Source organism: Anabrus simplex, chromosome 11 (genome assembly GCF_040414725.1).
Source record: "Anabrus simplex isolate iqAnaSimp1 chromosome 11, ASM4041472v1, whole genome shotgun sequence".
NCBI lineage: Eukaryota > Metazoa > Arthropoda > Insecta > Orthoptera > Tettigoniidae > Anabrus > Anabrus simplex.
In genome coordinates, this window is record NC_090275.1 from 135,116,120 (window position 1) to 135,139,336 (window position 23,217).

The 23,217-nt window shown below is 39.9% G+C and overlaps 1 protein-coding gene across 3 annotated transcripts in view; it reads right to left on the minus strand.

Moving 5' to 3' along the window:
* The window catches only part of DCTN1-p150 (dynactin subunit 1), a 684,595-nt gene extending 661,665 nt beyond the window's left edge, over positions 1 to 22,930 (minus strand). For all 3 annotated transcript variants that reach the window (XM_067155601.2, XM_067155604.2, XM_067155600.2), the window contains exon 1: positions 22,824 to 22,930. The gene's annotated coding sequence lies outside the window, so the exon portion shown is untranslated. The remainder of the gene's footprint in view (positions 1 to 22,823) is intronic.
* Between the last annotated feature and the right edge of the window lie 287 nt (positions 22,931 to 23,217).

Below are 23,217 nucleotides of genomic sequence, written 5' to 3' on the forward strand. Positions count from 1 at the left end.
GATGCTATTACATTATTATCAGTAGCTATTATTATTATTATTATTATTACTACTACTATTAATATAAGTGTGTATGTACGTATGTATGACTCACTCGGGTGGAATTTTATTTCAATTATAAAATACTTTGATTGTGTTTAACTGTGCTTTACTTGAATTAATTATGGTAGTATGCATTATGATTCTAATGTATAATAATTGGTTTAGTGTAAGCAAAGGCCTTAACTACACCAATAAAGACACCTGTCCCATGATCTCTCCCATGCTGCACCAGAAACACGACGCTCTCTCACACCAGCTGGCTCCAGAGACTCAACTTCATAGCGACAGACACACAGAGCAAACATTCTACAGGCTGTCAAGGTCCTAAGCGACACTCACTGACACTCAAATCTCCACTCTAACTGAACTGAACCAACGCTCGCAAGTCTCGCGTGTCTACATGGCCCTTTGAGAGACTTCAGACACTTAGAAGCCCGTGGTAGCCCCTGGAGACTGAAGGCTCTGCTCATTGCTAGCAGCTACAGACACACTAGAGAGAGACCAGCACATTTCACTATGAGCTCCTCCTTCCCGAGCGAACGTGTAGCCTGGCTGTGACATCACTGCTGGTAGGCAGGACCAGAGCAGTTCGCTACACTTGGCTCAAAATTGCCAGGGTAGGCCTATGCCATAATATATATATATAATATACAGTGGAACCTCGATTCTCCGTTTTTGGAGGGACCACCGAAAAAACCGTACAACACGGGAAAACGGAAAAATCCGGGAATGAATGGCCCATGAACAATTTGGCTAAACATCACAAAAAAGAAATATGTATACTTAAAATCTTACAAACACCCCTAAACCAATCCAAACTACAGCCCCAATGGGATTTCCGCCTACCAAGCGACCGCTGCTCGGTCCGAACGCCTGCAGATTACGAGGTCACGCATGGTCAGTGTGACGAATCCTCTCGGCTCTCGGGGTCGCCATCTCACCATTAAATAGCGCCTCAATTAAAGGTAATCGTAGAATGAGTGAACCTGGAACCAGCCCTCATATCCAGGTAAAAATACCTGACCTGGCCGGGAATCGAACCTGGGTCCTCCGGGTGAGAGGCAGGCGAGTTCGACCGCAACATTAATTACCGGTACGCGACTTAAAAGTCTCGAAACTTTACATTCAGTTTTACCGGGGAAACTTTGTCGGTTTCCTCTGAAAACTTCTTTCAGTTCAGCAACTTTGATCGGCCAAACTGTTCGAAAAACCTAAAAACATCAAGCCAAACAATCGACCACAAGTAGTTTTTAATTTTCTAATCTAAGAAAATAAAGCAAATTGGGTACAAAAGCGCCCAACATGATGGCGAAATCCCTTTTTCTTTAAATCTTCCATTGTCATTTGGTCACCGGTATACTGTTCGTAGTCAGTTTGTGGAAATCTTGTACCACGCAAATTAGGCCTACGGCCTACATCGACTTTTAAAGGTTATGTTGAACTCGAGAATATCGTTTCGAATGTAAGTATCGATTCTCAAGTTTTCGAATGCATTATGTCCGTCACTAGATAATCACGATTAAATTGGAAAGAGAAAACGTATTATCAAAACTTCCGAAAATACGGTTATTGGTGACCTTGACCTCAGCTGGAAAACGCGCGCGCTGTCCAAGTCGGTACGAGTGCGAACTGATGCAAAGGTTTTTACATGTAAGGCCCCATTCACAATGCAAACGTACCGGTAACCGTAAACTTAACGACGTAACGTAACCGTAAAATTAACGAAAAATTTGTGGTATTCACAATGGAGGAACGTAACGTAAAGAGTACACAGCAGCCAATCAAAACACTACCATGTTATTTAGTACGGAAGTCAGGTTTTGGGCTATCTCGCAGTTTTATATTTCAATACTTCGATGGAATCAAACAACGTGGTAGCGGAATTCATATTACTTCAAACATCTATTGCTTTGCTCCTGGGAGCTGTGTAGGCCTACGGTACCTGAAAAAGGCAATGTAAACAACGGTGCAGAAAATGGGTTCATCCCTTGAATCAAAGAAGGTTATCTCAGGGCGATTTCGGTAATCTACTGTAAGAAATGACCCTCATCAGTTCGTTTTGGACATGCGGATGAAACCTGAACTGTTTGCCTTTCTTACGATTTGCTTCCACTTTTGTAATAAAAAGAAATGTAAGGTCTCCTTTACCGACATCTATGACCCTATCTACCACACCCCGATGAGATGTTTGGATCTATTTGTTTGGATGATATCGTTTTCGTAAAATAGTAGTCCGTCATAATGTTAAGAAAAATATACAGGGACACTGTTTTATTTATGACAGGGATTCTCTCTCGTCCGTTTGCCAGCGCTGCGAGCTTGTCTCCCGCCATTTATTGTCAGATTTCATTACTACAGGATATTAATTTCCACCTATTATTTTTAGGTACAGCGTATTTGTAATTCTTTTTCCTTCTATAATACATAGCCCATACACAAAGATTATTTTGAAAGAGAATTACAAGTGTTTCGTCGAAAGAAGTCATTATATCGTGCACAACACACAGTGTTTACCTCTGCTCTGATTGGGTGGTTCTTAAAGTTAACGTAAAATTAACCGCAAGAGCTTGGAGTTTGCAATCCCTTAATTTTACGGACTCGCAGTTAAGTTTACGTCGGCGCATTGTGAATGGACCCATTAGATAAGATGGCCGCTAACTTCTAAGTTAACGTTAATTTTAAGTTTACGTTACGTTACGTTTGCATTGTGAATGGGGCTTTACGTGCGCAAATAAAACGACTGAGGTTTTAACATTTTCCACAATAACGTGAAATTCCTAGTCTTACATTAGGACTAAAACAGTAATAGGCAATCCCAAAACCTCCCATGGCTTTATGTATGTAAGAAGGTGCAACATCTGTTCTGGTCTCGTTAACGTAATCGTGTGCGATAATATTAAAATACTAAATTTGTGTTACTTAAGAAAGAGCTGTTTAGATTCTTGTCTGAAAGCTCAGTGACTATACATTGCCCTGAGGGAAATGCCGAAAACCTGTTCAGCGATACACTCGGGGGGGGGAGAAAGTAAACATCTAACACTGGACATAATGTAGACGCTTCGCAAGTACGAACATTTGACGAAACTCGTTCCGTCTTCAAGTAGAGCTGTCTAAAAGCACTCTGTCTCCTTCCAATTGTTGTGGACACACTCTGCTTTGTGATTTCGATTCTCTAAACAATACCACCCGAATGCGATGCTAAGATGGTCCCTAATGCAAGTTCACCGCCGATAGCTTTTCCGCTTACTCAAATTACCGCAGTGACTGGACGTTAACACCAAGATCCGCAAGTATGCGTTGCTGTCCTTTCGTCAGATACAGTTTCTTGAAAAACGCGTGAGCGAGAATTTAGCGTTGATGGGACTGAAATTTCTGAACGGTTGATACGGGAAATCGTTTCTTCGAGGAACGGATAATGCGGGATTTTTACAACGTGATTTAATTAGGATGCTCGCGGGACCACGTAATTTGAACGGATAATACGGGAAAACGTAGCTTCCGGGAACGTATAATTGAGGTTCTATATATATATATATATATATATATATATATGTCTTTCACAGCAATAGTGAGAAAACGACGACGTTTCAACAGCCGATAAGGCGTGGAAATTCCTGAATAGAAAACATGGCAACTCAGCATCAAGTGCATTCTACTCTAACGGGACAACACTTGTCATTGATGCTTTCACGGCCTGTATTTATAGACATGATACTGTATAGTAGGGTGGCCGAAAAAACTTGAATTCTTTTTTCCAAGTCGTAATACAGCGGAAAAGTTGCGAATTGGGAAGAATAAAACGGGGTAAAAAAATAAACAAAATAGGCTTTTGGGCTTATCAATATCAATCAATACTGATTTGCATTTAGGGCAGTCGCCCAGGTGGCAGATTCCCTATCTGTTGCTTTCCTAGCCTTTTCCTAAATGATTTCAAAGAAATTGGAAATTTATTGAACGTCTCCCTTGGTAAGTTATTCCAATCCCTAACTCCCCTTCCTATAAATGAATATTTGCCCCAGTTTGTCCTCTTGAATTCCAACTTTATCTTCATATTGTGATCTTTCCTACTTTTATAAACGCCATTCAAACTTATTCGTCTACTAATGTCATTCCACGCCAACTCTCCGCTGACAGCTCGGAACATACCACTTAGTCGAGCAGCTCTTCTTCTTTCTCTCAATTCTTCCCAACCCAAACATTGCAACATTTTTGTAACGCTACTCTTTTGTCGGAAATCACCCAGAACAAATCGAGCTGCTTTTCTTTGGATTTTTTCCAGTTCTTGAATCAGGTAATCCTGGTGAGGGTCCCATACACTGGAACCATACTCTAGTTGGGGTCTTACCAGAGACTTATATGCCCTCTCCTTTACATCCTTACTACAACCCTTAAACACCCTCATAACCATGTGCAGAGATCTGTACCCTTTATTTACAATCCCATTTATGTGATTACCCCAATGAAGATCTTTCCTTATATTAACACCTAGATACTTACAATGATCCCCAAAAGGAACTTTCACCCCATCAACACAGTAATTAAAACTGAGAGGACTTTTCCTATTTGTGAAACTCACAACCTGACTTTTAACCCCGTTTATCATCATACCATTGCCTGCTGTCCATCTCACAACATTTTCGAGGTCACGCTGCAATTGCTCACAATCTTGTAACTTATTTATCACTCTACAGAGAATAACATCATCCGCTAAAAGCCTTACCTCCGATTCCACTCCTTTACTCATATCATTTATATATATAAGAAAACATAAAGGTCCGATAATACTGCCTTGAGGAATTCCCCTCTTAATTATTACAGGGTCAGATAAAGCTTCACCTACCCTAATTCTCTGAGATCTATTTTCTAGAAATATAGCAACCCATTCAGTCACTCTTTTGTCTAGTCCAATTGCACTCATTTTTGCCAGTAGTCTCCCATGATCCACCCTATCAAATGCTTTAGACAGGTCAATCGCGATACAGTCCATTTGACCTCCAGAATCCAAGATATCTGCTATATCTTGCTGGAATCCTACAAGTTGAGCTTCAGTGGAATAACCTTTCCTAAAACCGAATTGCCTATTGCTTATGCCATGTCAAGAAAATAAGGTGAAATTCTTTACGTTTCGCAGAGAACTGTTCCAACAGTTACAACTGTTACCTTCCCCAAGGCCACTGCCACAGTGCTCAGAGTGAAATTTGAAGGGAAAATAAACCCAAACACAACTCAGCCATTACCCCTCTCCCTCTCCAACCTTCACTTCACGAAGTTCCAGGTAATTAACAGCCTTTGAAAGACTCGATCACATACCTGCAATTATTTTAGTACAGTGCGCAGAAGTATTAGCTTCTTGTGTGCCGTGTTCAACTTGGTAATTAACAGTGGCTATGTATCCAGTGAATGGAAGTGTGCAAACGTAGTACACAAGAACCTTGTTTATCCGGATATCCGGTTTATCCGGCCCTCATTAATCTGGATCTCTGGTTTATCCGGATCGAAAATAATACACATTTATTTTTACTTGTACCGGTACAGTATTTCTTTTATGGAGTCGATTCTTCTTGAATGTCTTTTCCGCTAAGGACAGCAATTGGAAGTAAGTCGGCCACGGTCTATCAAAGGTACCGTCCCGGCATTCGCCTGGAATTGAGAATGGGAAACTGTAGTCTCTTGTGAGTTACTTGACACATTTGCACACATTCCCGGATGCTCGGACGTAGATGTGAATGACGCAAATGACTGGTTGAAAAATTATTGTAATTCAGGCTACGGTATAATGACAGATGAATAAATTATTGCCTCTTGTTCCTCGGCAGGTAATGACGAGAGTGATGGTGAATTCGAAAATGAAACCGGCGCTCCATCAGAAGAAACAATGACTCACGGAGATACGAAATGCAGCTAGACAAACTAATGGCCTATTTAGAACCCCAGACTGAAACCACACCAGCAGAACTGATGTTAGTAAAATGCCTTTGTGATCATGCTGCGCGAAAACGCTATACAAATGTAAACCATAAAAACACTCACACATTCTTTTAGTGCATAAAAGAGTCATAAATGTTAGAAAAGTGTTCTTATATTTTTTTGCACAATTGAAAAGTATTATTGTACAACTTATGTTAATATGTTGTATAACATGTACTGTTTTTGTTTTTTTTGTTTTCTGGATTATCCAGATCAGTTCCAGTCTCAACTTAATCTGGATAAACGAGGTTCTTGTGTACCAAGTTTCAAAAGTGGAGGAAGAGAAAACATTAATAATTATAGGCCAGTTGCAACAATATCTCTCATTTGTTAAGAGCGTGGAGCGATTAGTAGCAAGGAACGTGTTTGAATTCTTATGGGAAGGAGACTTGATCGGCTGTACTCGGCATGGATTCCTCCCAGGGAGTTCTTGTGCAACCTTCTTAACGAAAGTCGATGACTGGCAGTGTTACTTGGATCAACCAGATGTGATTCAGGTAGACAGCCTGTCACTTGATTGGAGCAAAGCCTTTGACCAAGTGCCGCATGAACGACTTCTGTTAAAGCTACAACAGCTTGGTATACGAGGCAAATTATTGATGTGCGTGAGGTCCTTCCTGGAAGGTCGAACACAGTGTGTAGTATACGGAGGGGACCGGGCACAACCTATCAAAGTGACATCAGGAGTAGTTCAAGGTTCTGTGATCGGTCCCCTGCTATACATTGTGTTTGTGCTTGATTTTCCCGGGTGTGTAACCGCCGATGACACTATTCTGTATAAAAGTATAAAGAACATAGAAGACAGTCGAAAACTACAATCAGACCTACAAAATTTATCTGTATGGTATTCCGTGAATGGGCTAAACATAAATAAATGTAAATATATTAGAATAAGTAGATCAAGAAACTGCATAGAGAACACGTATGAACTAAATAATAACATAATACCACACTATGCAAATATCAAACTTTTAGGATTAATTATTTCTAAGGATTTGAAATGGAACCTGCAGACGGAGAAAGCAAGGCATAAAGCAATAAAGTCATGGGATTTCTTAGCAGGAACCTAAAAGGCTTCAAATCAGGGGCCCTACAAACAGCCTACCTCAGTATGGTAAGACCCATACTAACCTATGGTTTTCCTGCCTGGAGTTCCACCACAGTCAAAAATCTAAAACTTCAGAAAATACAGAATCGGGCAGAAAGGCTAATAACTTACCACTCCCATCTTCATTCTGCTAACCTCCCTGCAATAGAAACCATTGTCAAAAGAACCGACTTGATCTTCCTCCGAAAATCCCTCGCCTTGACCTTCCCCATCCTTTCACTCTGTCCGTCTTGTCCCTCCATTTGCCCACACCACCTCCTACCAATCCGGCTACTACGGCAGCTCTGCATGTCTCTGGAATGAGCTACCACCCAAAATAAAAGCCTTGCCTCTAACACAGTTTACAAACCATGTAAAAAGATGCGAATCTCTGCGAGTGCATGCACGGGAGTGAAAGGGAGAGAAAATGTCCAGTGAATGAATTACTGTACGAGTGTAAATGTGTGAATAATGTAATTAATGTATATATTAGCTTAGTAGGTCTGTGAAGCTACCAATATACGTGGGGCTTGCCCTTTTTAGCTAGACCATCGATATAATTGTACGATTTATGGTAAATAAATTATTATTATTATTGTTATTTTTGTACCACATATACATTCTTAACCCCTTATTTACATAAAAAGCACAACGAACCTCTCAGGTTCACAATTTTTTGTACTTTTAAAAGAAAAATATGTTTCTTTCAGAGAACTTGTTGTGCCGTATTTACCATGTTGACATGCACAGTTCCGTCTATTGACAAGAGTTTCAACTACGTCCAACTGCAAGTCCTTTGCCTTCATAACGATACAGAGAACGAGAACATCTGCAAGACAAACTACAATTACCAAACGTGAAGGCATGTATTGATATGCGATATGTGATAAAATGGCCACGAGAGGGCATTGGGTCTTGTATAAAATAAACTGAAGTCTATCATATAAATAGTATAGTTGTGTTCTCAATTGACAGATAACAACTTTCTTAAGTTATTCAATTTGAGGACAAATATTGTAATTTTTAGTTGTTAAAGCTAATGAAATTATTTAAAATAGCCGAGCTGAGTGGCTCAGACGATTGAGGCACCAGCCTTTTAACCCCAACTTGGCATGTTGGTGGCATTTGAAGGTGCTCAAAAACGTCAACCTTATGTTGGTAGATTTACTAGCACGTAAAAGAACTCCTTCAGGACTAAATTCAAGCACCTTGGCATGTCCAAAAACTGTAAAACTAGTTAGTGGGATGTAAAGCCGATAACATTACACATTATGATTTAAAATAAATTGTCAAATACTGGATGCACTACATTAGCTTGTGCTTCTAGAACTTGTACTGGTAATTCTATAATGTAAACGCAAATTAACTGACATTTAGAATCTATAGGCGACTCCACTGTTAGGGCACCTAGTGTATGAAAACTATGAGAACGGCATATCTAGGGGCTCACAATATAATTATAAATGTTTTGTAAAAAAAAAAAAAAAAAACACTTGTGAGTAAGGAAATTTAGATCTATTCATCTGATACATTAACACTCTCCATATATTGAACCCTGAGGGCCGTTGACGATGGGGGCAGCTGAAGAAGTGATGGCTTGATGTGCTACAAGAGAACATGTGCTTAAAGGGCATGTTCAATTGATGCCAAAGATCAGAAGTGATGGGAAGCAAAGTACAGAAAAGCAAACCCAGCAATTATATGGGATAAATGCTAGGGAGATCATCATCAGTGTTGTGCCATATGGCAGGTCTTCACATGGCAGCTCTCCACGCAATCCTGTCTCTTGCCACCCTCTTTGTTTCCTCATACTTGTATTCTATCCTGATACTGTCCAGCATCTGATATCTTCTCCGTCCTCTTTGTCTTTTTCCATTTACCGTTCCTTCTATAGCATCTATAAGCAAGCAATCTCTGCTCATCCAATGACCAATCCAATTGTGCTTTCTCTTCTTGATTACTTTTAACATGTTTCTCTCTTCCCCAACTCTTCTCAAGACTTCTTCATTCTTTACCTTTTCTGTCCATTGTATACTTTCCATTTTCCTCCAAATCCACATCTCAAATGCTTCCAGTCTTTTTTCGTCTTCTTTTCTCAATGTCCAAGTCTCAGCTCCATACAGTGCCATGCTCCATACAAAGCCCTTCACGAATCGCTTCCTCAAGTCTCTATCCATGCCTCCACAAAAAAGTCTGCTCTTCTTATTAACTGCTTCTTTCACAATCGCAATACGTGTTTTCACCTCTCGACTGCACATCATGTCGTCTGTTATTACACTTCCCAAGTATTTGAAAGCATCCACCTGTTCTATTATTTCCTGCCCTAACTTTATAGTTGTCTTCACTTTTCTTCTGCCTATCACCATACATTTAATCTTTTTCTTTTTAATTCTCATTCCAAATTCTTCACAGACAGCATTTAGATCTGTTAGCATCGATATCATAGTTCGTTCACTCTCTGCCATTATGACCATGTCACCAGCAAATATTAATATTAATACCCTCACAATAATAAACTGATAAATTTGTATCGAGACTAAAAACATATACTGATATTGAATACTGAGAAAATTTGATGTTGACTTATTTGTAAAATATATACAAGCGAGCCAGCTCGGATTTTTTGTAAGGTTGAGACCTATGTCAGTTGTATTTCAGAAAGTATAAATTATTTTTCAGATTTATTAATTTTATTTGAGAAAGAACCCTTTGTAGTTCAGATTTATACATTTTACCTGAGAAAAGGACATCTGTATTTCAGAAGTTGCAATATGTATTTCAGAAAACATAACCAATTTAAAAACAACACATTTCTTCATGTGTGCAAGATACTGGTAATCAATCTATGTTTGCACTCCTGATCAGGGGAAACTACAATAACATCATTATTACGGTTGGCTTCATACTTTCCAATAGAGATCATGTGGTTCTAAAATGCCTTCTTGAAAATCCTGACATCATGGTTCCAGCCATTTGGGAAGAAGAGGATGGTTAACCTAGATAATACAGTGAAACTCTGTTAAGAAGTTTTTCAAGGGACTGCAAAAAACAAACTTCTTAAGCAGGAAACTTCTTATTCTGTACTTTGAAATACATGTGAAACACACAGCCAACAGATTTCCTTGTTTGTAAACAATACCGAAATAGGCCGATATATAAGAGCTGCTAACAGAAAGCCACAATGTAAAAATTCAATTATCATGACAATATTTTAAGAGATAAAGTAAAATAATTAAACATACCATATTATAAATATATTTCATAAGAGAAGGGAACATATTAAGTTATAAAAAACCGTTGCAAGATTTGCTTATTTTAGCAGGCAGAACCATTTCCTTCCACACTTTCCTTTCCTCCGCACTTACAGCCTCTGCTTCGCAACAAATTGTTTTGTAAACGATGCCGGCTCGATTTTTAAAGCGGTCCAGCCACCTGTTCGACGCAGTAAAAGGTACCCTTAATTTGCGTGCGGCTTTCTCCTGCACAATAGTCCCACTGAAAGGTATGTTTAAACTTTGCTGCTGTTTAAACCACATTAGCAGAGCTTGTTCTATTTCATCGTACTTTTCAGATTTAACTTCCTTTCAATTTGCTGAATTATTCCCTGCAGAAGCAGAGATCTCTTCTTTCTTCGCTATAATACCGTTCAAAGTAGACGGCGACATCCCCAGCTCCTTTGCCAAAGCAACACGGGAAAGTGTATATGACTCCACTTTCTTTATAATCTCCACTTTGTCTTTTATTGTTAGTGCCTTTCGCTTGATCTCTTTCCGCTCATTTTCACTTTAAAAGTTTGTACGTTGATATTACAAGTACAACTAACTGCACCGACTCCTATTCATACTAATTACAACGCTACACTGTGCTTGGCAATCCGCAGCTTAGGCTTACAAGACGCAAAGACAAGACGTGTACTACAGTTTGTTAGTATGTGCTTTCTATCTTCCTCACACCCCTGACACCTGCTTCAAGGATAACGGCAGCAAATGGGAAACCTAGCAACTTATTCTTAGAGATCTTAGAACCTAGACCTAAATCGCCCCTGCATTCCTACTGGTTGTCACGGCAACGGGCGTAGTATCTGGCTGTTTCACAAGTACCGCATGGCCAAGCCAATATTGAGTTTATTTTCCCGCTTCAATCCTCTTCATGCTATGGGTAATGAAGATAAGAAACACAGGTTCGAAGTTGCAGAAATTAGTGCATGGAAAAGTATCTGGGGTATTAATAATATACGTGGGAGTGATAAAGGCGCAGTAGCAATGCTAGCACATCTAAACGTAAACAGTTTCTTTCCCCGCGAGAATTTTATTTCATGTCTCCTCATCCTTGTGCTACGTTCTAATAATGAGATGTAATAATTACGAGTGACACAATAATACAATGTTTAGCTCGTATAAAGGTAAAATTAAAAATAATTTTCAATTTTATGCCAACACGTGGTATTGCAATGCGTCTGTGTGCCTCCCACCAACACCCAGTTGGCTATCAACATTCGTTCAACTTCATAAAGGATCGGGTTCTTTCGGCCGGCTGTGGCGGCATGTCGTGTATCAGCTGGCTGCTGGCAAGTCGGCTGTTTCCTGCATAGAGTCGGGAAGTTGTTTTTATTCACCTCATTAATAATGGACACGGAAAATCTTATCAGTTTAGTTCAAAAACGTAATTTCCTCTACAGCAAGACCCGTAAGTATTATTGCAACAACAACGTAAGAGAGAATGCCTGGAAGGAAATAAGCAAGGGAATGAAAAATCAAACAGGTTAGAATATTCAATTTTGTGGTAGATTAACAGTAATGTTGTGGACAAATACACTTTACGGTTTTTAATTAATGTTTAGGCCACCTCGATTAATGACTTCACCCTGTCGCGGCCCGCAAATTACTGCATTAAAGTTTTCTCAAACCATCCATTACGTGCTTTATGTTTCCCACGTAGAATCCTGTTCGATTCTATTCCGCGAAATGGAACGGTGGAGTGGAAATTTCGACTGATGGGTTCGATTCTATTCCACAAGGAGAGTGAGCATCTGCTGTCCGTGTTGTCATAGCGTGACGCTGTATGGCCTTGGCAGGCCCGCACATGTTCCGTGACACCAGACACACACCGCGAGCGCGCGAACAGTCTAACACAGGGTGCAACTTGCGTGGAGACTGGAGGATTCTAACCATGGGCTACTTTGAGCGGACGTTTTCTATCTCAAGGGACTCTAAAATCTGAACTGTTTAACTGGGAAATATATTCACAACAGAACACGTTAAACGGGAAAAATATACATATATCTTAATGCAACTAATCAAGGGACCAAGAATATCACATTCCTTAGGCGGGAAAACTTCTTATGCGGGAACTTCTTAACCGAGTTTCACTGTATACACGAGGTTGGTGCTGACTGTGTTCATGAAGCATAACAGGGACAGGAAGTAAGCAACCATGGCTCTTCATGAAGAAAAGTATGCCTCTTGTATGCTAAAATTTATATCAAAAGTCCCCTGATGTTTACAGAATTAAAAGTTACGAGTTTGAAATACAATTAATATTTTCTGAAACTAAATATACAAGAACCTCGTTTATCCGGATTAAGTGGGACCAGAACAGATCCGGATTAACAAGAATCTGGAAAATCTAAAAAACAAATACTGCACATTACATGTTATATAATCTATTAAAATAAGTTGTACAGTAATACATTTATTCAGTTGTACAAAAAATATAAGAACACTTTTCTTACATTTACAATTCTGTTTTATGCCATAAAATAATGTGGGAGGTTTTTTCTGTTTTACATTTGTATACCGTTTGCGTGCAGCATGATCACGACGAAGTTTTACTAACAACAGCTCTGCCGGTGTGGTTTCAGTCTAGGTTTCTAAATAGGCCATCAGTTTGTTCAGCTGCACTGATGCCTCTCCATGACACTGTTTCTTCTGATGGAGTGCCGGTTTCATTTTTGAATTAATCATCAGTGAATTAGTAGTGCATTGCATTCAAAAGAGCATAGGTTCGAATCCCACCTCAGCCGTCCTGGGAAGGGTTTGCCACGGTCACCCAATCTCAATTCCAGGTGAATGCCAGGATGATACCTTTGATAGGCCGTGGCCAAATTATTTCCAATTCATGTCCTTAACTATCCTTGGCGGAAAAGACATTCAAGGAGTAGACCCCGTAAAAGAAATACCGTAGCGTGGGGTAATTCCGATAAAATGGGGCATTACCGATCATTCGGTCTTCCTTCTGAAAACTGAGCCTTCCCGCGAAGACAATGGATCCAATACGCGGCGTATAAACAAAGGGAACATTATTGGCCATCTGACTGCGCACTAAGAATATGTGCATTCTTGTCTACAGTTCACCGGGAGACGTTGTTAAGAAGTGAGAAATTTATGAAATTATCGCTGTCATTGGAAACTTCAGTTTCAGAACGTCACATACCATACACTGACGGTAAGTTAATACCACAATCCTATCTTCTGTTATTTGGATCATATGAAGCTTTTGTGCAAGTTTCTACGTTACACTGTTTTAAAGTTACAGCTTTTTATATACGAAGTTGTCTTGTTATAGTGTAATACCGATCATGGTGAGGACATATGTGAAGAAACTGGGACCTGTCGGAAGGTGTAGATATACCCCTATCCACTTAGAGAATGCAGTAAAAGCTGTCCGTCAAGGAAAAATGAGTATCCAGAGAGCATCTGAACAGTTTGCTGTACCATATACCACACTAAATGACAAATTGAAGAACAGATATTCACACAAGGTGGGTGCACCGACAGCCTTAACCAGGGAGGAGGAAAAAACTCTCGTCGAAGGGCTGCTGTTATGTGCCAGGTGGGGTTTCCCGCTCAGAAATACTGATATGGGTAACATCATCCAGGGTTACTTGAACCACGCTGGGAAGGTCGAGAAAAGGTTCACAGATAACCGTCCCGGGTTAGAATGGATTCAAGGTTTTCTCAGGAGGAATCAGGAACTCACAGTGAGGATTGGGGAGAACACCAAACGATCCAGGGCAGCTGTTACGAGAGATATTACCATGGACTATTTCCATAACCTGCAAAACACACTAGAGGGAGTTCCTATGTCAAATATTATAAATTATGATGAGACAAATTTCTGTGATGATCCGGGAAATGTGAAGGTTGTTGTGAAACGTGGGGTCAAACATCCTGAGAGAATTTTACACTCATCTGCGGCTGCAGACGGGACAGTGTTACCACCATTCACTGTCTACAAAATTAAGCATCTGTATGACACGTGGACAGAAGGAGGGATCAACGGTGCTGGTTATAGCCGAAATATGAGTGGCTGGTTTGATCTTACGATGTTCGAGGCATGGTTTAAGAAAATTATGTTGCCTTATATAAAGACATTACAGGGGCCCAAGGTCGTGATAGGCGATAACTTGTCGAACTATCTCTCAATTAACGTAATCAAGCTATGTGAAAAGCATGATGTCAAATTTGTTCTATTGCCTCCGAATGCTACCTACCTTTGCCAGCCTCTTGATGTTGCCTTCTTTCGTCCCCTAAAGATGGCTTGGCGAACTGTGCTGGATGAATGGAAGAAAATGAATAGGGGAGTGGTGCACAAATCAGAGTTCCCTAAACTTCTAAAAGAGACATTTAATAAGATAGGTGTAAATTGTGCAACGAATGTTTTTTCTGGGTTCAGAAAAATGGGTATTGTTCCTTTCTGTCCGGAAAACGTGCTACGCCAGATTTCACATGATGACATCAATCGAGAACGATCGTGGACTGCATCGTTCGTTCAACATCTCGAGCGAGCCCGGGTTGGAGAGGCAAGTACAAATGCACAGGTTCGCTGTGCGAAGCGCTTGACTGTTCCTCCCGGCAAAGGGATCGTGGTGAGAGATTTGGCCACCAATGCAGCTGACAAGGATGATGATGATGATGATGATGATGATGAAAGTATAGAGACTGAAGTAACTTCAGAAGAAGAATCAATATCAAAAGGAGACAATTCAAGTTTTGAGGTGAGCGAAACCTGTCACGCCATCTCCACCGCAGAAACTCTAGCTTCTCATGAGAGAGAGGGGGAAGATGGGTTGTCTATAAATGACTTTGTTCTCGTTGCATTTCTGACGAAGAAGAGAATTCGGCGTTTCATTGGCCAGCTGGTGAGAGTGAGTTCGGGCACACTCGAAGCAAACTTTCTGAGGAAGAGGATCCTGGCTGGCACAACATATCTGCATCCTGCAAACGAGGGAAGTTCGTTTTCTTTGATATAGAACATGATGTGGAGTAGAAGGCGACTATGTCCTTGTGTAAAAAAATTGTGATTAGTGCCTCTTAAATGTAACATTTTTATGTGTATAATCTGTTTAATATGTCTTATCTATTTTATTATGTTTTACTTTACTATTAATAAAATATCCCATATCTTCTTTACTATTGGTTCAAATATTTTACTAAATACCTTGAAAATAGAATGTGTTTAGAGACTTTAATTTGCTGTGTATTTCTATCAATTTTATTATTTTTAGTGATTTAATGATTGTTTATTTGCTTTGTTTTAGGTTTATATGTAAAGAAATATTTTTAAAAAAGTAAAAATGTGATCGGTATTACCTATAAGACGGTCAAATACCGATAATCAAGAAAAATAAATGACTGATGGAATTACCCCACTCCATGGGGTAACATCGATCACCGATTTTTATTTATTTTTTCAATATTATTGACTACTTACGATTCTTTGTTACGTCAAATAAAAGCTAAAGAATCATTAATCTTACATATTTAATTTTGTAAATACTACGTAAATAACGCGGGACGTATCCGAATAAAACCTTTTTAAAAAATCGGAATTACCCCATTTGACGGTACTGTACAACTAAAAATGCATTTATATTATTTTCGATCTGGATTAATGAGGGCCAGATGAACGAGGTTCTTGTGTACAATTGATGTTCTTGAAAATCGTACTGTAAGATCAGATTGCAAAGGTCTGGCCCTGGTAAACAGAACAGCACGGGTATGGCTGGCAAGAGACACGGAAGGCATGATGGCTCAATGAAGTTAAACAAAATATGATAAACAGAGAAACAGAATGGAGAAAGCTTGATCTACCTAAACTGGTTGAAGTGCATGAGGTTCACAACAATGAAGATAATTATTGATGTGGGGTTTTTTTTCAAATTAGAGTTATTAATCTGAAATACAACTGGAGAAGGTTTTTGCTAGTAGTTTTACGCTGCACTAACTCAGCGACGATGCAATGGGAGAGAGCTAGGACTAGGAAGGACGCGACCATGGTCTTAATTGCCTGGTGTGAAAATGGGAAACCATGGAAAACCATCCTCAGGGCTGCTCACAGCTACCCAGCCCACATCTCTCAGACTGGGATACACAGACCTGAATGGATGAAGTAACCACTCACTTCAGTCTCGCTTTATCCCCGTTTCCAAAAGCAAATGGATCATCATTCACGCTAACAATATAGGTGATTTTAAACAATTCTTTCTGCTCTCAATATTTTCCAGACGTGGCTTGCAGCTAACCTCTTCTGCAGTCTTCCTCTCTTAGGATTGTACCAAAAATTACCCTTCTGGATGTTGCATCTTCTTTCATGTTTTCCATCCATCTGTAATTGTTCCAACCCAGTGTTTAACTCTACTCAAAACACTGCAACTGAAGATGAACCTGACAGTCACTGGTAAGATCTGTCAGTCCAATGGACTACACTGGTCAGACGATCCAACACCACTGCATCGCCTGCCGTTATTATACCTCCAGAATATTTTACCTAGGAGGAAGCCTTCATCAGTTCATCATACATTAGTTGTAAAAACTCTCTGCAACAGCTGCAGGCTGTCCAAGTACGAAGAGTACTGGAAGAACAGTAGATAATAAGATGAACAGATTAGCCTACACAAGACAGTATGAAATTGCATAAATGATTTTTTCCCCATAGACCTCTTCTGGCTGGTTTTCATCTTTATGTTGCATAGATAATAAAGCCTTCAAAACAGGATCTCAAAAGCAATATCATCAATCCATCAGTCGCTGCCATTGTTGGAGATGTTATAAAGACAATGTTTGATGTGTAGTAAATCACCCTGTGGACAGACTCCCAGGGCATGCGACAGAGTTTCAAACACACTGTGCATGTTTACAAAACATAATGTATCTTTATTACATGAAATTAATTTTATTATTGTTCCGTATTGCCGGGCTGAGTGGCTCAGACAGCTGAGGCACCGGCCTTCTGACCCCAACTTGGCAGGTTTAATCCTGGCTCAGTCCGGTGGTATTTGAAGGTGCTCAAATACGTCAGCCCCGTGTCAGTAGATTTACTGCCACGTAAAAGAACTTCTGCAGGACAAAATTCTAGCACCTCGGCATCTCCAAAAACTGAAAAAGTCGTTAGTGGGACGTAATGCTAGTAACAATATTATTATTATTATTATTATTATTATTATTATTGTTCTGCATTGACGATTATGTTATAGAAGTTGAAAAACTAGTATAATTGTTCTACCTAGTCAATACATTAAAATATTTATTCACAATTGAAGATTGCAAAAACATCTAATTAAAAATAACAGTATACGTTTCGGCCTCATTATGCCATCTTCACATGCATACAAATAACATTGATTTAGAAATTACCAAGCTCGATAGCTGCAATCGCTTAAGTGCGGCCAGTATCCAATATTCGGGAGATAGTGGGTTCAAACCCCACTGTCGGCAGTCCCGAAGATGGTTTTCCGTGGTTTCCCATTTTCACACCAAGCAAATCGCAAATAAAATAAAGAAAATTATTTAGAAAGCAACAATGGGATAGGAAAGGCCTAGGAGTTGAAAGGAAGCGGCTGTGTCCTTAATTAAGGTACAGCCCCAGCATTTGCCTGGTGTGAAAATGGGAAACCACGGAAAACCATCTTCAGAGCTGCCGACAGTGGTATTCGAACCCACTATCTCCCGGATGCAAGCTCACAGTCACACACCCCTAACCGCGTGGCCAACTTGCCCGGTGATTCAGAATTTTATCTATATATATGCTAGTTGCTTTTCGTCGCACCGACACAGATAGGTCTTATGGCGACGGTGCGATAGGAAAGGCCTAGGAGTTGGAAGGAAGCAGTCGTGGCCTTAATTAAGGTACAGCCCCAGCATTTGCCTGGTGTGAAAATGGGAAACCACGGAAAACCATCTTCAGGGCTGCCGACAGTGGGATTCGAACCCACTATCTCCCGGACAAAAACTCACGGCCACGTGCCCCTGACTGCACAGCCAACTCACCCGGTGATTTAGAATTAATGTATTGAAAATTACAAAGTATGATTGAAATTTACATTCATATGATATACTTTAAGATAAAATAGACGCGTGCTAAAACATCATTAGATGACAGAGTCGCTCAATGTGGTATGATGGAGTCAGAATGTGTCTGACAATGAACAGTTTTAGGTGATGTATGACAGTGCTATTATAATAGTTTTTTTTATCTGCTCAATAAAATTTGTTTCAGATAAAATATTGACAGCTTGAAAATCTAATTCATTAGAATGGTTGTTCCACTTAATATGAAAACATCCAGAATGTTTGAATTCACAAATGTAGAGTATTGCCAGCCAGACATTAGTGTAGAAAATTAACTGCCATCAGGTCGTCTTGTGAGATATGAAATCTAGAAGGGAACAAAGATAAATATTAGATGTAGGGAAAGAAGAATCGTACAGACTTAAATATAGAAAAACAAACAAAAAAACTCACTTTTAAGAGCTCTGTATTTGGGTCATATCATGTCTGTGCACATTCATTCATGTGCGAGTATGAGCAATGTTATCGGAAGAGGGGAGCATAAGAGGGGAGAGGGAATGTAAACAAAGGGAGCAAGGTATAGAACGCGTACATGAGACCAACGTGTAATATGGTGATGGCAATAAATTAAACTAATGAAAAAATGTATATCATAAGATACTGACTTTCACCAAAATTTCATTGAAGTTGGAGGCTGCATTAAATCTTTGATCTAAGTGAATATGGATAACTTCCCAGATATTGAGTAATTTGCCTTTCTGTAAGATCTTTATTGTGTTCACGTCGTCTCCAATGGAAGTACACGAAGTGATTGAAATCTTCCATGTGTTCACTTATGGTGGAGAATTTATTATATCTTTTTGCAATGACTTGTTCTCGGTAGCAGATATTAAAGTATCCTATCTGTTTGACCTATATAGCTTGCCTGGCATTGATTCCATTTCATTCTACAGACCCCCAAATTTAGCAATTTATTATTATTATTGATGATATCTGTATTGCTATTATCAGTCTTAAAAGAAACTTGGAGATTGTTTCTTAAAAATATTTTGTTACTGTTGTATGTGAATGTAACATACTTCTTTTTTACTGTCAGCAGTATCTTTCTTTAAAGTGGTGACAAGTTTATTTTTCACGTTGGTGATGATTTTATTCACAAAGTTTTTGTTGTAGCAATTTTCAATGCTATTTCAAAGATGGTAGGTATCTTTATTAATTACTAGTGAAAGATACAGTATTTGGGTACTGAATGACCCATGTAGATACAATTTTCTAGTGCCCCCAAGGGAATTTACAAAATTCGGTGCCTATGTTTGCAACTTCTGAAGAACTGCTTCCCCCTTCCAATGAAAAATTTGTCAGCCTGGTCTCTTGACACAGTCTCCATGGTGTAGGGGGTAGCGAGGTTGTATCTTACCCAAAAGCCCAAGGTTCAATTACTGGCCAGATGCAGAAAACAAAAATCACGAAGAGGATACCAAGGATTAATGCCTGGAAGCTAAAGGAAGAGGACTGTGGACAGAAGTTTCAAGTTACCACTGTCAGAGTCCAGCTGTAATAATGTGCAATGGAGTAATTTTAAAACTAGTTTCATCAGTAATACAGAAGAATTGTGTAGAAGAACAAGCAGGAAAGCAATGAATAAAAGGACGTCTTGGTGGAATGACAGAGTTAGAGGCAATAGAAAAACAAAATAATGCCAAGAAGAAGTGAGGGATGTTGAAAGAGCTGGAAATAATAACAGTCAACTGAGAGATGAGAAAATACAAAAGCAGACCAAAAATACTGATATAGGAAATTAGAAGTAAAAAGGATTGTGGGAGAAGAGAGGAGAGGTGGTGAGGTGAATTTACCTATAAACTAGAGGAAGACAGTAAAGGAAACATGAAGATGCTGCCAGAGAGAAACTACTGAAGAGGTGGAAGAAAGGCTGAGGACAGATGATGTTGGTCTGAGGTAGAAAATGCTCTTAAAAAGATGAAAAGTAGTAAGTAAGCTGGAATCGATGACGTTACTGCTGACATGATCAGAGTACCTTTTTTTTGCTAGGGGCTTTACGTCGCTCCGACACAGATAGGTCTTATGGCGACGATGGGATAGGAATGGCCTAGGAGTTGGAAGGAAGCGGCCATGGCCTTATTTAAGGTACAGCCCCAGCATTTGCTGGTGTGAAAATGGGAAACCACGGAAAACCATCTTCAGGGCTGCCGATAGTGGGATTCGAACCTACTATCTCCCGGGTAATCAGAGTACCAGGTACACCCGGAGTGCAGTGACTTTGAGAGCAATATGGGTAACACACTACTCTCCCATGGTCTGAAAATAATGGAAAAGATGATTGAAACCAGACTGCGAGCAGTGATAGAACCTGCCCTGCAAGAAGAGCATAGACTTTGAACCAATAGAAGAACTGATGATGATCATGATGCTTGTTGTTTTAAGGGGCCTAACATTGAAGGTCATCGGCCCCAATAGAAGAATTACAGACCTGATCTTCACCCTAGGGATGTAAATGAAACAGTACAGGGATAGAGAGAAAGACCCAACTGTAGTATCCTTAGACCTAGAAATGGCATACATTATGGTGCCTAGACCAGTCTTATGGAAGTAACTTAGAGAACTGGGAGTGACTGAATATCTCTTAGGAAAGGTCCAGATGCTGAACCACAACTGTAGGAGCTGTATGTGTGCTGGGGATGGCCATTCAGAATGGTATAATACCACACAGGATGTCCAAGGGAGCGCACTCTCATCATTGCTATTCATTTCTGTCATGAACAGTATTCTTAAAATACTGAAAAGAGAACGAGATGGAGAACTACGGACATAGATGTAGCCATTTGGGGAGAGGCAGAGGTAGCAGTACAAACTAGGCTGGATGAAGGGGTAGCAAAATTCAAACAGTATCAGATGAAAGTTAGCACAAGAAGTGTTGCACTGAAAATGAGTGGGAAAGATACTGGCTGCCACATAAAGCTTGAAGGTGATTACATTCAATGTGTACAGGTATTGAAATACCTCAGGAAATTTGGTTTCCAACAGGGGTACCGCAAATAAACAGAGCTCCAACTTCTATAACCTCATGAGACATCTACTTTGGGATAACAGAGTGGCCATGAGCACCAAGATGAAGTCATACTTGTGTCCATTCTCACATACAGTCTAGAAACATGTACACAGAGAGAAGTTAGTAAACTGTAAGCACGTGAAATGAAGTTCCTATGAACTGCCTTCAAAAAAAAAAAAAAACCCACACAAGGACAATGTAAAGAATGTTGACATCAGAATGGAACTGGAAGTGGACCCGATTGAAGAGAAGCTAGACTTAAAAACTAAGGTGATATGGACATGTAAAGCGAATGTCTGGCACAAGATCACCACATGCATGCATAGAAAGAAGGGTTGAAGGAAGAAGACCAGTGCAAAGACCTAGGAAGAGATGGAACTGAGAGACAATGTGGAGAGAAGAGGAGGGAACTGGGAGTCAGTGGAGAGGGAGAGAGAGAGAGAGAGAGAGAGAGAGAGAGAAGGCATATCTGGACAGACAACGATGGCATAGGCTCATTTACCATCACCCTACCTAGCACTCTGCACGAGTTCTATGATGATGATGATGGATTTGTACCTGTGTATGAGGGCTGGTTCCAGATCTACTCAGGTTAAGTGTGAACAACCGAGAAGCTATCTGACGACCCCAGAGTAGAAATCAAAGGATACCGTAACGACCGAGAGGATTCCTCGCGCTAACCACATGTCACCTCGCAATCTGCACACCTTCGGCTGAGCAGCGGTTGCTTGGTAGGCAAAAAACCGTCAGGGTTGTAGCGCCATAGGGTTTGGTTTGGTCTCTCGAGATAAACATATGAAATATAATATTCGTTACAGTAATCTGGTCTCTCGGTGCCTCGATTATCTGTTTCTCTATGACATGAAATAATAATCATGATCAGGTTACACGATTCACAAGGGAAGATTTACTGCACAAAATACATGCTTTGATTATAAAGCGACAACACCTGACAATGTTCATAGTCAGCCTCAATTTATCTCCCATTCTTCCAGTGTCATGTCTTCGACGAACTGTCAGATCTAATCCGCAACACACAAGGTTACAGACGGCGATCGCTAGCTGATTTAAACGAAAGATACAACACTCCATTAAATTTAATTCCACAAATGGCCGTGTTGTACGTATCACTTAGAATTTCTGAGAAAACTTACATTAAAAGTAATACTTAAGGAAAACTATCATCTACAGTACTATATTTCATTTCATATAATTTTGGTTATCCGTGTAACTCAGAAAAGTTTACAATTATTTTTCGTATCACTACCAAATCCTTATTTTGCACACATATCAGAATAATAATTTGACAACCATTTGTTAAAGGAATGGGTACGGTTCTGAAACGAAGAAATAAAATTATCACTCCTCTCACCTGAAAATAAAATTACCGATTAACTTTGACGTTCTGACATTTGTTCTTCTTCTTCACTTCGTTTTTACTTGGACCAAAGAGACTTGGACCTTAGCAAAGCCTGCCCAATAGCCACTCATAGCCAAAGAGCTTGCTTGCTTGCTGATGCTTATGGGCTGTGTCTCCGACATTTCACCCAGTCAATACTCGCTTACTCATGTAAACACACTAAAGGTGTACAAATTGTACTTCAGGCTTGCCTGCCCCAAGCTGCTCTGCAACAAGCAAAGCAGCTTAGCTTGAGCGTCAGCGAAGCAAGAGTGCACGCGTACTGAGCTGCTAGTCATAGCAAACCAAAACCTGGGTTTCCCTAAGCCTGACAGGTTGCCTGGGACCCGTTCGGACTGCCGGGCTT